Genomic DNA, 17444 nt, shown 5'->3' with positions numbered 1-17444 from the left:
TCATAGCTTGAACTCTAATATCCCTGCTCAGCTTTCAACCCCACAGGAGCTGGTATCTGGTAATCCTTGGATAGTCTTACCTTACACATGTGCAAACCAGCTTTTAGCCAAGCACCCACAGGGGATCCACACAAGATTTTTGGAGCCCTCCCTCTGCAAACTCCCTCCTCTCAGTGTCCTAACTTGTACATTATAGCTGCTCAGCTGCCATAAACTCCAATCTCTGCCTGCTCAGCTCAATTGGTTTCCTAGCTCACTCCTTCTTGGTTGGACATAGCCCCCAGATAATGAGCCAGAGTGATTATTGTGGACCTCACCTCTTGAATTTCTCTTCTCTTAGGGATCACAGACTTGTGCTGCCTGAAATAGTTGACTCAAATATTTTGCTTTGTTTAGTGATTTTTAAAAAATGGTAGGTTGGCTAGTCTGGTATCAGTTTCTATTCCATCATAGCCAGGGGTGGATGTCCTGGTTTTAGACATTTTTAATTTAAGGAGCCTTGGACTATCCAGATGGAGATACTCTTCAATGAAAAGGTAGCCTAGAGATAAAGGTTTATAAGGCATCAGTGTATAGATAGTAATTGAGACCAAGGGCATGAGTCATACGGAGGTTATTCAAAATGAGAAGAGTAGAGGATCAAAGAGAGAACCTTGGGGGAACTGCTGATTTTTCATGGATGAGTAAAAGAAGAAGGTTGGCAAACGAGGACTAAGAAGGAGTGGGCTAACAGGCAGAAAAAGAGCCACTGTCCCAAAAGTCAATGGAGAAGTTTTTTTTTTTAATATTTTGAATTCTTACTATGTCTCCCCACTGTGCTAAGAAAATTTTTTTAAAAAATATTTCCAGCAACCCAATAATATAGAACTACTATGAATCCCATTTATAGATGAAGATCAGGACAAAGTTGAAACTGACCAGCCAAGTAACTTGCACAAGGTCATGCAGCTGGTAAGTGGGAGAGCCTGGACTAGAATCCAGGCATTCTGGTTGCAATACTTGAAAAAAGCCACAATGTCCTGCCTCACTCCAAAATGAGAGAGGATGAGAACTGTGAGAGGGCTGTCCAGGAAGCTGAGGACTGAAAAGTGCCTATTGGATTAGGCATTGGTGAGCTCAGCAAGAACTCACTGATATAAACAGTAGGTGCTAATTAACTGCTCAACATTATCTGTTCCTGGGTTTAGCTCTTCTTTTGAACAGCAGAGTTCCAAACCCATGGCACCTCTCAGCCTCTGCCTGCACTGTTCAGGTCTACTCAGAAAGAGGAGGCTTACTCCCTGACTGCATTCAGGGAAGACCAGACCTACCACTCCGGCTCCCAAGGGGGTGTAGAGAATTGTGGGGTGCCCATTAGTAACCCAGCAACTGTGTCCAGGTGTAGGTTTATGTGCATTTGAACATATCATCAACTCAATTACCTGTGTTCAGATTAGCCTCAGCAAATCTTTAAGCTCTCACAGCTGTCTTCAGGTGTTCAGGGGATTATTATGAGGAGATGTTGATCAGCTGTTTGCCATGTCTCCTGTGGGCAGAACAAAAGAAAAGAGGTTTAAATATCAGTGAGGGATGTAGATGCAAGTGAGAACTCTGTGAGGCAGGGAGGTCCCATGGACTTAAGCAAGTTTCCAGGCTTTCTCCTTTAGTTAGCCCTAAATATCCCCTTTCCCACCATATCACCCTTATTTGTTTTATAATAAACAAGACAAAAACAACAATAACAATAATAGCAAATGCTTATATAGTTCTTACTTTCTGCCAGGCAGTGTTAGGTTTTCTACTCAGATTCACTCATTCAGGACTAACAACACAATGAGATAAATACTACTGCCATCCCCATTTTATAGATAAGAAAACTGAGACACAGAGATGGTGAATAACTTGCCAAAGGTCACACAACCAACAAACAATAGAGCCAACATTTGAAGGCTCCTGCAAAAGTTGATCCTCCTAACCACACTTTGCACTGCTAATTTGTAGATACTGCACTGGAACAGAATTCAAGAAGCAGAGCATGGAGAGATGTTACCAAAGTGGCATGGATTACGAGATGCCAGCTTCTGTGGGGTTGCAAAATGCCCCTCCACAAACCGTGCCTCCCTGAATTCATGCCCACAGGCAGGCCCCTTCCACATTGAATCTGTGCCTGCATAATGGCTCGCGTACAGGGGAAGCAACTTTCTGGGACTTCAAGCCCTTAAGAGATCTGGAGCTTCTGCTTTCTGTCTCAGAGCCCAACTGCCTTGTAAAGAAGTCCTGGCTGTCCAGCTGTAGAGAGAGGCCACATGTAGAGAGAAGGCTTGGAGGTTGAGAGCCATGTGGAGAACAGAGGCACCTCAGCTAAGAGCCAGCATCAAAGTGGTCAGTGAAGCCATTGAACTGTCCCAGGAGACACCACAGAGGGCAAAGACGAGCCAAACCTGCTGAGCATTGCCCCAAATCCTGACTTTAAAAGGGTTGTGGTTTTACGTCACTAAGTGTTTCTTTACTATTGTGAAATATGCATAACAGAAAATTTACCATTTTAACCATTTTTAAGAGTACAGAGTTCTGTGGCATTAAGTACATTAACACTGTTGTGCAACCATCACCACCATCCATCTCCAGAACTTTTCATAATCTCAAACTGAGACTCTGTCCACATTAAACACTAACTCTCCATTCCTCCTTCTTCCCAGCCCCTGATAACCACTGTTCTACTTTCTTTCTCTTTGAATTTAAGTCAGTAAGTTTAAGGCAGTTTGTTAGGTAGCAACATATAACTTTATATAGATACTGATAGCTTTAATAATCTGCTTTTATAATATATTAATGTATTTGTTAGTTTATCAAATACCAGAGAGTTGTAGAAGCATCAGGAACCTTCCCAGAGATTCAGTTCGCTTTGTCATTGTATATTTAATTCTAATGTGTCATGGCCTACAGTGTTACAGGTAAAATTATAATTATATCTAACATTTACTTTAAAGTTGAGAAGGAAGTTTCTCATTTAATACATTTTTCACCTTTCATAACAGCCTTGTGAGGTGGAATTCCTTTTTTCATTTTATAGATCAGGGGATTGAAGATCAAAGGGTTTAAGTGACTTGCTCAAGGTCACAGCACTGAGTAGAGCACATTGGTCTGCAACCATTTATTGATGATTCCTTTTTTGGGAAGGAAGATGAGGAGGGGACCCAAAAGACAATTCAGCCACTTGAAAGAGGATACACAAGCTCAATCCTCAAAGAGCAACTGTTCTCCTAGGACACACCCAAGGACATGCCCACTGGAAAGTCCTTTGATCATGCTGAGTACCAACCAAGATGGCTCCCAATGAGATGTTTTATAGGGAATGGCTGGATCCATATTAAGAAATAAATATGCTTGGTTGTATTTTGGGCAGGAATAGCATGAGGAGGAAAGCCAGGTACATCCCCACTGAGTAAAGCCACAGACTCATGTCCCATTCAGTGGGTCACAAACTACATACATTTTTTAATCACTAGAGCAGAATTCATTGAAATAGTAAGGGCGAGTATTTTTCTGTGGAATTTATTTTAGTTATATTTTATACATATACTTGCATCTTCATAGTCATGTTACGTGGGATTTGGGTCACAAAATGAAGTGTATTTCTTACAGTGGTGAGAGGACTTGAAAACCACTGCCCTACCCAACTTCTCTCCTGGCCACAGCCTTCCTCAAAGCGCAGAAGTATTCTACAGTCTTTGGGGCAGTATGGCCTGTCTATCTGTACTGGCTTTGGGCAAACAGTAGAAAAGACAGATTTTACCATGAGGACAATACTCTAGAAATCAGTACAAAACAACTGAAAATGTTGCATGTAAAGTTTTGCCCATGTGCCCAAAGTGATTTAATAACCCAGAGACATGGTGACACGATGCTGAGAGCACTGGGTTAGACATAGGGAGTCTGAGGTTTCTCTCTCACTTCTCTATCAAACACCTACAACTCCTTGAGATTTTTCCCTTCCCCCATCTGTAGAATACAGCGATCAGACTAAACTGTCTTTAAGGTAAGTCTCGCACCAAGAGAAGGAATGCTGGTAAGATTTACGTTACTGCTTCCTCCTTTTCCCAAGGAGAGGTCCTGGGATAAAGAATGCAGAGGAAGAACCAGTCTCTCTTCTTAAAAAATGTGTCCAGTTTTTTATTTGTTTATAGTTCTTACTGAGATCGATAGGGATAGACAAATAAACACCATCTTCGAAAGACAGCTAATGTCCATTACGGGTTTGAGGCAAGGGACTTAACCTGCGCACCCCACCCAGGTCCATATGTCTATAATCATGAAACTTAAATAGTTTTATTCTCACGAATTAAATAATAAACTGTAACTGTCTATGTTCAAAGTATGATGGTGAAGTCATGGCACCTCAATCACATATAAAATTTATCCCTATAATTAAGCCATGTATATAAGAAGGTAGTTAGAATTCCTCAGGAGTTAAAAACAGGATCATGGTGACTCTTTACCCTGGGCTGAGGAAATATGAGCTCCTTGATGGCAAAATTTCAACCCTGGAGCCCAAGCAGAGGGAGGGAGTCGGGCCAGTGACCACTGGCAGCTCCTGGACGTTAAGAAAGAGAGGAGCACAGCAGAAGAGGGAGAGCCTGGATATTGCCAAGAGGCTTTTTTTTTTTTTTTTTAAGAGTTGTAGAGCCTCAGCAATAATGGCTCTGCTCCGGCCACTATCAGCGGGGAGACAGGTGTAGAGAGCTCGGAAGAGCTCTTTCAGCCATAGATGTGGTCCCCAAAGTGTCCCAGAAGCCCACGCTTCTGGCCACACTGGGCTGAATCTGGAGCATTTCCAGGAAAACTCATGGGACATGGGAACTTAGCAGGTTTGTTTGCAACTTAAGAGGAGAAGCTGGTTTTCATCAAACAGAAAACATCCTCGTCCACTTGAATTTCAAGCAAAGTGTTGCTGTTTGGGACTGATATAAGTAAATTCATTCTCATTGGGGAACTCCACATCTTTGTTCAATTTAGAGAACGTATAAAGGAATTGTTTGAATTGCATCATTTATATTTTCTCATGGTATAGAGAAATGTGTGCGATTTGATGACTAATTTTTTTCACAGTAACTTTTTTAAGAACATATTCAAACAAGATGCCATTTAATAGACCTGAATATTACCTAACTCTCTGGATATGATAAAAAGCACAGAAGGGCACAAATTGAAGGGGAAAGTAAGAAAAGATTTATTAAAGGGCAATGAATTATATTATTAGACCAGTGACTCCTTCCTCCCCCCAGACTAACCCAACCCCAATTTATCTCAGTAAACCAAAGGAAAGTTAATCTTAGCCTCTACTATATATTCAGTACATTCTGGCTGACCTTTTAAACTCTGTTATAAATCTGGTTGGCTTCCAGGCACATGCAATACTAGAATGGAGAAATAGTATAGATAACTATCTCATTTTTCTTTCTCTCTGAAACGTTGACAATGATTCTTTGTAAAATGTCTCAGGACATTGAAGGAAGTTACCGACATACATTTTGTAGAAATCTGTCAAGAGCTGATTATTGCAATTTATATAATGTGGATATTCCATTTCACAAGCTTCACGTGTTGCATGATTAAAACATGTGGAAGACAATGGGATCCACAGGCTGCCAAACATATGAACAACCGGGATTCAAGGGGTGGTTCTGAAGAGTGAGGTTTTCAGCTCCAGAGAGGATAGAATGATGAACTCAAGTGACACAGGCAGAACCACCAGATACACACTAGTTCCCTCCCAACCAGAGCAAACAGTAACCAGTAAAATGGGAGAAACCCAAACTTCCATTTCATTGCTCAGAAATCCTTGCAAACGTGCCAGTTTCAGTGAGGCCCACTGGAGTTCCATGCCATGCAGATGGGACTATCACAGACACTTGAAATTCACAGATAAACTCAAGACCTTATTTCAGTGGTTTAGTTTTACTCTTTCTGTCACCAAGGAACAGCTGTAACCAAGCCTACATTGCAGGTGGGATCCCACCCTCTTCCTTACCCTAATCTTGCAGAGGAACTACTGAGTAATGAAATGCATGTATGAAGATGCCAGGGCCATGGTTCAGTCCCATGCTGGATGATAACCCTTTGGAAACTGAACATTGGGACCTCATGTTAGGGTTACGCAGTATAGGAGGCTTGCCTAACCCTCAGAATCAACCACCCAAGGCAATTTTAGATTTTTCTCTTTGGTAAGTCTCAAGTCTTTCTAATGTGTGGGAAGAGACATATACAGCACTTAATTCTATTTGTTGTAGGGTTTTTATTTGGGATTTCACCTATGCCTACCTACTCTTTCTTCCAGAAACAGTAGACCAGTCTCACCACTTCTCTAGATTTACACTGTAACCTCATGCTTGCAAATGACTGATGAACACTAGGTTAGAGCCTCTTTCATACTCTTCAACAAAGATGATGACATTTTCTTTCATAACATTGCACTTTGCATGTCAATCTTAATTAAACTATTTGCTTAGGTTACAATATGTGGAGTATATTTTTAAAGCATTCTGGATACACACTTATTTAAAATAAGCATATATATACACATATACATGTATACACACACACACATACACACATATATATGCAGTGAAAGCAATCATTCATTAAAAAGTAAATTCCTTTTGAGAGCTATAATTTCAACTAGTCACCATGACTATGTGAATCCATCTTTTTTTTTTTTTTTGGTTAAGAGAACTTAATAACTAAAAGCAGTTTGTCTATGCCGTAAAAATGCATCTGTAATTGAATATCTCTCTACAGACAAGTGGTAGTGGTTTCCATGGAAATGCAAAGTCCAAAAATGCATCAAGATTCCTTTCCTCACCTCTGTTGAACTATTCTTTCATTACTGGATGAAGAGAGATCACACTTTCATTTTGTCAGGCATTTGAGTGATGCCACCAATATGTTTCTGTTCACAAAAATCTCTGTGTATGAAGAGTATTGTATAGTTCACCAAATGTGCACCCATTATTGTCTCATGATCCCTAAAACATCCCTGAGAGGTCGGGCAGAGCAGGAATAGTTATTCCTATTGACAGATGGGAACCTATAGCCAGCAGAGTTTTAGTTACTCGCCCAAGGCTACGGGACACACCAAGTCACAAGTTGGAATTGAAATTCAGATTTCTGAGTCCTAATTTAGGTTCTTTTCTCTACTTTGTACTTCCATGAAATACAATTTTTAAAAAATTACTGGTGCTTTTGAGACAGACTAAAAATCCCATTTGTTTGGTTCCTCCTCTAAAATCTAAAGCCAACAAATAGCCCATCAGGTGAGTTCAACACATGTAGCACATCTGTGTTACAACCAGCTTAGAAGCACTCTTTCATAAGACTGGAGGTCTATGCATTGCATGGCCAGTATGGATTCTAGGCGGGGTATGGGAAACATTTTATGGTCTGGCAGCAGCTGCCCTGTGTGTGTCCTTGGAGGAGTTCCAAAACTCTACAATTGGGCTGCAGTCACCAAAGGCTCCCCCTAATCCAGCCCTCATGGCTCCCAGCCATCTTGATCTGCTCCCTCATCCTCTGGTAAAGCACAAGAGTCGGCGAGAAGGTAGTTGGCACTGGAAAGGGTTGGTCCTGGGTGAAGGGTTGGCATAGTTCCTTGTAGATAACTGAGCTGGAGAAAGAAGTAGAAGATGGGAAAGATTGGCCACAATTCTTGGAACTTTCCACAAGGTAGGGGAGTCGGGAAGGCAGTCATGGCAGGAAGTTTCTATACAAACTAGCAGAACATGACATGCTGGTTGTGGTTCTCCAAACTACAGTCAGTGAGCTGGGGAAGAAGTTGGAGAGGTCATCAAATCTATCCCTCATTCATTCATTCATCTGTTCACTTGACAAATGATTATTGTATACCTACACTGCTGAAGATATGGGACACAAATCAAAGTCCCTGCCCTTACAGAGCTTACATTTTAGTGGGGAGAGGAACAGCAAGCAAGTAAATAAATAGTACATTAGCTGTGGAGAACAGGATAAGAAGAAATGGACTCTTGGGAGGCAGGAAGTACTGTCTTACATATGGGGTTAGGGCTGATAAGGTGCAGCCTACTGATAAGGACATTAAACAGAGATTTGAAGAAATGAGGGAAGAAGCCATGGGGATATCTGATGGGAAGAAAATTCCAGGCAGAAAGGACAGCAAGGACAAAGTCTGTGCTATGGAGAGGGCTTGACATGTTTAAGGAACAGCTAGCAGACCAGTGGAGTTGGAGTGGCATGAGGGGAAAAAATTATAGGACATGAGGTCAGAGAGATTGTGGGGCTCAGATCACATAGGGCCCTATAGGGCAGTATTAGGCCTGAGTGAGATGAGGGTCCACTGGAGGGTTTTGAGCAAGGAAATGATAGGATCTGACTTTTTAAAGTATCCTTCTGGCTGCTGTGTTGGAAAACATCTTGTGGCTGTGCCATGAAACAAGGTAAAGATGTACTTTATTCTTGAAAGACCTTGTGTATTACTCAATTGCCCTCATATTTCCCAGATTGGTTCCCATGCTTCTCCTTAGACAGGCGTCCATCCATTTGTTTTCTTTCCAATCAGCAGAATCTTTAAAATAGTCTGATCTTGTCATCATCTCTTTTCAACCCCCAACTTAAAAGTTTTCAAATGGCTTTTACTTGCTCATTGGAGAAAGTTCAAACTCCATCCTCTGGCCTAAAAGTTTCTGTAAGACTTAGCCCTTGTTCACCTCCCTCCTTTTGTACTCCCCTCCATCTGTCTGTCTCTACTCCAGCCACATTGCATTTATTTCAGTCCTTTCTAGCACAAGGCTTTCTCCCAGGTCATTTCTACTTCCTGACATGTTCTCTCCTGTGTCTGTTTGGCTCATCCTTGCACACCCTGAGTCTAAGGGTTCTAGAAATTTGTTGAATTAGATAACTCATCAATCAAACCTGGCACATAAAATGAAGTTATCAGTGAATCCACTGTTTGGAGTTATTTCTGTCTTGGAAGAAAGCTTAGATTTCACCAATCCTGAAATTCCATTCGGTATTATTTAAAATTTTGTGAATATATTTTGAAGTAAATATATGTGATAGTAATAAATTACATGATTATATTTTAGAATGCCTTTCCTAGATGTTACCATTCTAATTCACCTTCCCTCATCATTGCAGTATGATCAATTACATGAAAAATCTTGTTAAATAAAGGCTGTTTGTCACAAAGTTTAACGTGACTCTTTACCTATTACAGATTTCCCCATTTTGGTATCTTATTAGCAGTCTGAAAGACTTACTCTTCCTGTATTACCAGAGCTATATTATTTTGTTTAATTCTTTGTTGATATCTTTTAAAATTCTGGAGTCATGCTGTTTAATATGGTACTCCAGCCACATATGTGACTTTAAATTTTAAGTTACTTGAAATTAAAAAAAAAAAAAAATCCATTCCTCAGTTCACATGTGGCTAGTGGCTACCACAGTAGGTACTGAACATTTTTATCATTACAGAAAGTTCTGTTGGACACTGTTGTTCTAGAGCCTACCCTTCACATCTCATAGTGTTTTGATACAGCTTCCATTTCTAAGGAGATATCCGTAGCAGGGTGGCAATAATTATATCAAATGCCTTACTTTCAGGGTTTACTTTGTGCCAAGCAGTGTGATAAGAGAGTACCATAAATAATAGATAAACATGTGTATATATATGTTTCTCTCTCTCTCTCTAATCTTTATGTATTCCTTATTGGATTAAACCATGAGTCAGCTCAGGAAGGTTACTTTTCAATATCACTGTAATAAATCAGAAATGTAATGCCCATTAACTCAGGTTTCCATATTCAAATTCTTAATCAACAGGCAAAATGTAAATTGGTCCCAACCCCATCAGATTTTAGGGACTTCTAATGAAAATAAAAGACAATTCTTGTAATTATGGATCTATGTCTTTTCAGAATTTGGAGCACTCACAATTTCAGGTACCACAGAGCACAAACTCTGAGGGCTAGAGAGCCAGGGGACATTCAAAACTGGAACCAAACAATGCATGGTTATAGCATTGCTTACTGAGGAAGATCAATTTATCCTTTGTCATCCAAGCTATAAAACTGCTTTAGAAAATTATATACATATATATCTGGAGGAAATTCTAATTCAAAAGGATACATGTACCCCAATGTTCATAGCAGTACTATTTACAATAGCCAAAACATGAAAGCAACCTAAATGTCCATCAAAAGATGATTGAGTAAAGAAGTTGTGGTATATTTACATAATGGAATACTATTCAGCCATAAAAAATAAAATAATGCCATTGTAGCAACATGGATGGACCTGGAGATAGACATACTAAGAGAAATAAGCCAGAAAGAGAAAGAAAAATACCATATTATATCACTTATATGTGGAATCTAAAAGAACGACACAAATGAACTTATTTACAAAACAGAAATAGACTCACAGACATAGAAAACAAACTTATGGTTGCCAAGGGAAAGGAGAGAGTGAAGGGATAAAGTGGAAGTTCAGGATTTGCAGATACTAACTAACAAATATAAAATAGATAAACAACAAGGTCCTACTGTATAGCACAGAGAACTATATTCAATACCTTGTAATAGCCTATAATGAAAAAATATGAAAAGGAATATGTATGTATAAAAAATTACATACAAAACACATGTGTATGAGCACACAGACACACAAACAAAGACAAGATAGGAAATGTTTTGCAAGTATAGAAAGAAGAAAAAAAGACCTTTAAAGTGTATTTTGAATGATATTTAATAAATATACCCATGTAAATTAGCATAATCCTTGATGGCAGACATAGTTGTCAGTGATGGAAAAAGCTGCAAAGTGAAAGGTGATTCCAAATCCCTTAATGTAAGAAATCCCTTATTTTGAACATCAAAAAATGGGGCAATTTATTTTTGTCAGTAGGAAATTAGTTTCTTTTCACTCCCATTAACAATTAGTAAATAAATAAAGAATGTTGGCTTGAAGTGAAGGCACCAAATTAATACCTGTGGTGCCCTCATGTCTAGTCTGGCCCTAGAGCTAAATGTGGTTATTGCCACTTTACAGATGGGAAAACTGAGGTTGAAAGATGTTAACTACCATATTTCTTGGGTAATAAGTGGTGGGACCAAAACTAAAACCTCGGTCTCACCCACTCAAGAATTTCATTCTGACTACCTATCAGGCGGAATTAACTCTGACTGATCTTTCTTTGATTTTTATGGTTAAATTCTGAATAAAACCAGAATATTAAAACATCAGTTTAAGAAAAAAACTGAAAGATTACTTGGAGGAAGCAGCCAGGACATTTTTGATGCAAAAGCAGCTTAGCTTTTCATTCAGAATATTCTTTTATCTTACCAAATTCATTTTAAAGATTATCCTTCAATCCACTTAGAAATATCTAAAATTGTTTTTATTTATTGAAAAGCCTACCTATATTTTCATTTCATATAGTTTAATAAAATTCTTTCATCCATTACACAGCCTAAAGCAAGATCAGCAAACTTTTTCCTGTAAAGGGCCAGTTAGTAAGCATACGTTTTGAGAGCCAGCCAGTCTTTGTCACAGCTACTCAATTCTGCCACTGTTAGTGTGAAAGCAGCTATAGAAAACACATAAACAAATTAGCCTGGCTATGTGCCAATAACACCTTATTTACGGACTCTGAAATTTGAATTTTACATAATTTTGTATGCCATGAAATATTATTCTCCTTTTGATTTTTTTTCAACTGTTTGTAAACATAAAAACTACTCTTAGCTCGTGGGCTGTATAAAAATAGGTGATAGGCTGGATTTGGCTTGTGATTCATATTTCGCCAACCCCTACTCAAGAGCATGAAATCAAAACCTAGAGAAATGAAGAAACTTATTTAAGAATATGGAAGAACCAGGACTATGGTCTATTTTTTTCTGCTTACTCAGCTTACTGGGCTGTAACTTAACATAAAGAAATGAAAATAATGAAAGCCACAAGGAGATAATTTAATTATGTGTGGGGAAGGGGTATTTTAAAGCCAGGAGTCAGCTGCTATGAAACATTCTTAATTAAAGCAAGGTCAGAATGTCTGCCATTACTGCTCCACATGCCTTATCTATAATACAATGGCAAAAATACAATGCATTCTTTCTATTAGTAATGTTTCCTTTCCTCTGCCACAAAATTGTACACTGTTATTAACTGCAAACTCTGCAAATAATAATAAGCTAAAGGGTTATGGGAGAGAAAAGCAATAGGTTAAATTCTTAAATTACAGTATTTATTGTCCCAACCTAGAATTAGTGGATTTAAAAGAAAGATTGGCTCCAATCTTCTCCACTAATGAAAATTTATGTATAATCTATATACAATTAATATAGCATTACTTTGAAGATGTGATGTTTGGGCTCTTCTCTTTTATCATTCAATATTTACTGAAGAGTTACCATGTTCCAGACGATATTCTAGACCTGAATGTATTATAGTAAATTCTCTTATCTCCTCTTTCAGAGGAGTCTCCACATTGACAAATTTTAGCTACAGTCTACTACCACCTTGCTCTTTATATGACAATCAACAAAAAGTATAAAAACCACTAATAAGTTACCTGATTAGTTCGTTATTTATTACAAAGTGCTTTGAAACATAAGGAGCAATACTAACGTCAAACAAATTCAAATCAATAAAACTTCACTTGCTATTTGCCAGGCACACTATAACTAGCAGAAATCTTAAAAATATTTTATAATAACATGTTTGTTCAACTTTCCAACAAATGCAAAAAACTTCACACTGATTTTCTCTCTCTCCCACCTTTTTCATTTCTTCCCACGATCCCTATGTCACAGAAAATACAGGGACTTGTACAAGAACATAATTAATTTTAGCAAGGGGAGTATCAGGATTAGAACCCAGGGCTTCTATTTTTAAGACTCTTTCTTTACCCAATATCTCCAAGACTAAAAATTTAGGTAAACAAGCAAGCAGAAGGGCAATTCCAGCTGCACAGCAAATTCTGTTTGTTATACACAGTATTACTGTTTAAGGTGAGTGAAAACAAGGCAACTTCTTCCCTTTTCATTCTCATTCTACAAACATGAAAAACTAGAAATACCAGATGGACCTAGAGGTATTTATGCATGGTAAGCCGAACTTTTTACTTGCAAGATCACTTTAAATGTGCGGTAAACACCTATAACTGAAATGTGTTGATTTAACTAAACCACAGTGTTAGATGGTTGACTTTTCCTTGAACAAATTATCATTTTGTCTTTTCAGTACTCCTAGTCTAAACACTAAAATGACTGCTTGTGAAACTCATGCCTTCATCATTATGTTTCTCCCACTTCTGATTGATGGTTTGGGGTGGCTACTATCAATACTTTCTCCAAGGTGTTTAGTGGCAAATTAAGTCATAAATGCAGTGGTGGCGGAGGGACCCCATTCAGCAGGTCCTGGCTCATCTTACAACCCCAGGGCTTGGTTCAAGGGTGAAAATCTGAAATCAAGATGATCCAAGGTTGGCCAAAGGACCACCCTCAGTTTGAATCTAGTTTTAGCAGGTCCTGAGGAGATGCATTTTCATGTATGTTTTCAAGTTGGCCACAGGTCAACACAAGGACTTCTCCTGTCAAGATCAGCTTCTGGACTGGAGCTAGCCAGGACCCGGTCTCCTGGCGGATACTGAAACTGGCAGAGTTCCTTTCAGACACAGGGAGCAAACGGATGGGGCGTGTTCAGTGACCACACAGAGGCAGCCCCCTCCCTAGAACCCCTTGCAAGTCCCACTGTACCTAAGCCTACACTTGCTGAGTTCTTTACTTGTTCTAAGAGTAATGTTTTTAAATGAATTAAATGAAATACATGTTAAAAAATAAAATATATTGAAATACTGTTATCAATTTTTATATGATAATGTATGTTCTTCCTTACTAACACATTGAATAACAAGATCGGGGTTCTAATTATCATAAATTTGAATTAGCTTAAACAATATTTCTAAGATATCTGCAACAACTGTAATGTGATATGAAAACGTCTGTGATTTCTTTCAGTGGAAAGCCACAGCTATCGCTAATACTCGCATCATATGTTGCCTACATTCATTGTTAAAGGAAATGCTAACTTTTATTCAGAGTTTAGTGTAAATAAAAATTTAATTTTTTCATCCAAGATCACCCTAAATTCTACTGATGGACCCCAGGCTAATAATTCCTGAGAGGTTTGAAAACAAAAACCCAACTAAGAGAGTTAAAGACTCAGTCACTGCCTGACAAAAAAATTTCCAGGCTGGAGATGCCCTTTCTCTTTATTTTTTAATTTTAATCCTTATTGAAGTATATTTGACTTATAAGATTATATTAGTTTCAGGTGTACAACATAGTGATTTGATGTTTTTATACACTATAAAATGATCACCACATAAATCTAGTTACAATCCATCATCATACAAAATTATTACATTATTATTGAGTATATTCTCAATGCTGTACATTACATCCCTGTGACCTATTTTATAACTGGAAGTCTGTACATCTTAATCCCCTCTACCTATTTCACTCATCCCCCTCCCTCCCTTCTTCCCTGGCAATCACCAGTTTGTTTTCTATATCTATGAGTCTATTTCTGTTTTGTTATGTTTGTTTGTTTTGTTTTTCAGATTCCATGTGTAAGTGAAATCATGTGGTATTTGTCTTTCTCCGTTTGACTTATTCCAATAAGCATAATATCCTTTAGATCCATCCATATTGTTCCAAATGGCAAGATTTCATTCTTTATTGAGTAATATTCTATTGTGTGTGTGTATATATATACATATGCACACACAACATCTTTATCCATCACTTAGGACACTTAGGCTGCTGGAGATACTCCTTCTTTTCCAACCACTTTATTTGCAAATCTCAGTCCTAGTTACCCAGTGAAAGATTATTCCTACCCACTCCATCTCCCATTATCTGTTGCTGTGAGTTCTAAGTGTGTACTGGTGTTTCAAAGCATTAGAAAGCACCCTCAGAATAAACCCCTTTCTAAAAGAAAGACATGCCACCCAAAGACAATTGTTCATATAATTTACTGCAAAATATCCCTGAAAATTTAGGAAAAAATAGGACACATCTTACTGATTTAATACCATCAACGATTTTGCTTTCAGTTCCTTTATTGTGGAAAAAAGCCCTTTATACCCTAGCCAAATACTTTTTTGATGAACTTACATAATTCAGCAGATGTCAGATGGTCAACAGAGGTCAACAGATGATGTTCTAGAAAAGCCTAGCTTTGGGTGATTAAGATTGGGCCAAAGTAGAAGTCCTGAGGACTACAATCTTGGAGTCACTTTTAACATTAGTTTTTAGAAATGTATCTTATTAGCAGAGACAAAACAGAGTGGTAAAGATGACTGCTATTATTGCCAGAAATAATAGCAGCATTAACAACATCAATTAAGTCACTATCTTCATACAATGAAAATATAAGCAAGAGGGACTTTTAAGTCCTAAATGTAAACAGTAGACAGTGAATCTTTTATCAAAATAAGCTCAAAACCCTCCATTAATGAGTGAAGTCACTCATAGTCCTGATTTAAAGAGAGTACTACAATATACCAGTCAAAAGAAACAGTAACATGAAACTATAACATACTACTAATTTTATAAGGGATCAAGAACAGTTAGTGCTGCTAGCAGAGTGACCTTTATATATAAGTGTGTTATAATGCTGCAAAGAATGTGTAAATGATTTTAATAATTTTCAGGGACCTTTAGGGAGATGAAGACTGTGCTGTGTTCTAAAGCAAAGTGCAAATCCAGAAAAATGTGCTCACATCAAAAAATGCTTTCACAATAATTATCGCCCACTGAAACAAAGCTTCATTTTTTTAAGGTACTGATGTAAACTGGGGCCTTGTTCTTTGAAAATAACATCTTGCCTAATTTAAAAAGTTAAAGAAACTATAAAAAGTTGTGCTTGATATAAACCTTGACATTTAGACTGGGGCAATCTGAATTTTATCTATAGCTATCCAGATCATAAGCAAACAAGTTACCAGATATCTACAAGGTTCCTGACAAACCAAATCATTGAGAAACTGCTTGTTAGATAAGTAAATTTGTTAGTTAAGTATAAAACTCTTAATTTCATTTGAAATTGTGATAAAATAAATATTACAAATTGCATTTTGCTTTTTAGTATTATCTCTATATTCTCTCGCTTTCAGTTAATTAATGGAAAAAACAATGAATTTTCCTGTAAAAAGTAGCAGAAATAAAACTTGGTGTGAAAGCCACACTCATGAAATAAAGTGTAGAATTAATTGGAAATTGATTTTTCTATGCCCTCTACCTCAATAATTTCAACCATTTTAAACTCTTTTGGTTTATAATTTTCTGATTTAAATGTACATAAACAGAATACAATGTGATGAATAAGTACATCAAGGTTGCAGGATATGGGATCAATATATGAAAATTGTGATGTACGATCTACAATGAAATTAAGAAATTATTCCATTTATAACAGCATCAAAAAGAATGAAACACTTAGGAATATTTTAACAAAAGAAGTACAAAACTTACACTCTGAAAACCACCAAATATTGTTGAAAGAAATTAAAGAAGATTAAAAAAGGAAAGAAATCCCATGTTCATGATCAAAAGACTTAATACTGTTAAATGACAATGCTCTCCAAACTGATTTACAGATTCAACATAATCCTTGTAAAACTCCTATGCTATTTCTTTGTGGAAATTGATAAGATTATCCTAAAATTTATATGTAAACTCAGAGGACCTAGGATAGCTAAAATAATCTTTTTTGAGGGGGGAGGTAATTAGGCTTATTTATTCATTTTTAGAGGCGGTACCAGGGATTGAATCCAGGACCTCATGCATACTAAGCATGAACTCTATCACTTGAGCTATACCCTCCACCTCTTAGAATAATCTTTTAAAAAAACGAGGAGGACTCATGTTTCTCAATTTCAAAATTTATTACAAAGCAACAGTTTTAAGATATTGTGGTACTGGCATAAGATAAATATATAGATCAATGGAATAGAATTGAGAGTCCAGAAATAAACTCATATATTTATGGTCAATTGGTTTTGACAAAGGTATCAAGATCATTCAACAGGAAAGGACAGTCTCTTCTTAAAAAATAGTTCTGGGACAACTAGGTATCCACATGCAAAAAAGTGAAATTGACACCTGCATCAAACCATATATAAAACGCAAAGTGGATCAAAGACCTAAATGCAAGAGTCAAAACTATAATGCTCTTAGAAGAAAATACAGGAATAAATGTGTGACCTTAGATTAGGTAAATTTCTTAGATATGACACCAAAAGCACAAGCAACAAAAGAAAAAATAAACTGGGCTTCATCAAAAGTTTAAATATACATCATCAGAAGTTAAAACATTAGTGATGCAAAAGACACTATCAAGAGAGCCAAAAGACAACCCAAAGAATGGAA

General features: G+C 37.5%; 1 protein-coding gene across 2 annotated transcripts in view; it reads right to left on the bottom strand.

Moving 5' to 3' along the window:
• The window catches only part of RBM47 (RNA binding motif protein 47), a 240335-nt gene that overhangs the window by 183837 nt on the left and 39054 nt on the right, over positions 1–17444 (bottom strand). For both annotated transcript variants that reach the window (XM_074348873.1, XM_074348885.1), the window contains one exon: positions 1422–1525. The gene's annotated coding sequence lies outside the window, so the exon portion shown is untranslated. The remainder of the gene's footprint in view (positions 1–1421; positions 1526–17444) is intronic.

This window comes from Camelus bactrianus, chromosome 2 (genome assembly GCF_048773025.1).
Source record: "Camelus bactrianus isolate YW-2024 breed Bactrian camel chromosome 2, ASM4877302v1, whole genome shotgun sequence".
Lineage (NCBI taxonomy): Eukaryota > Metazoa > Chordata > Mammalia > Artiodactyla > Camelidae > Camelus > Camelus bactrianus.
Note: the sequence above shows the minus strand (reverse complement) of the source record. Positions and strands in the feature narration are given on the sequence as shown.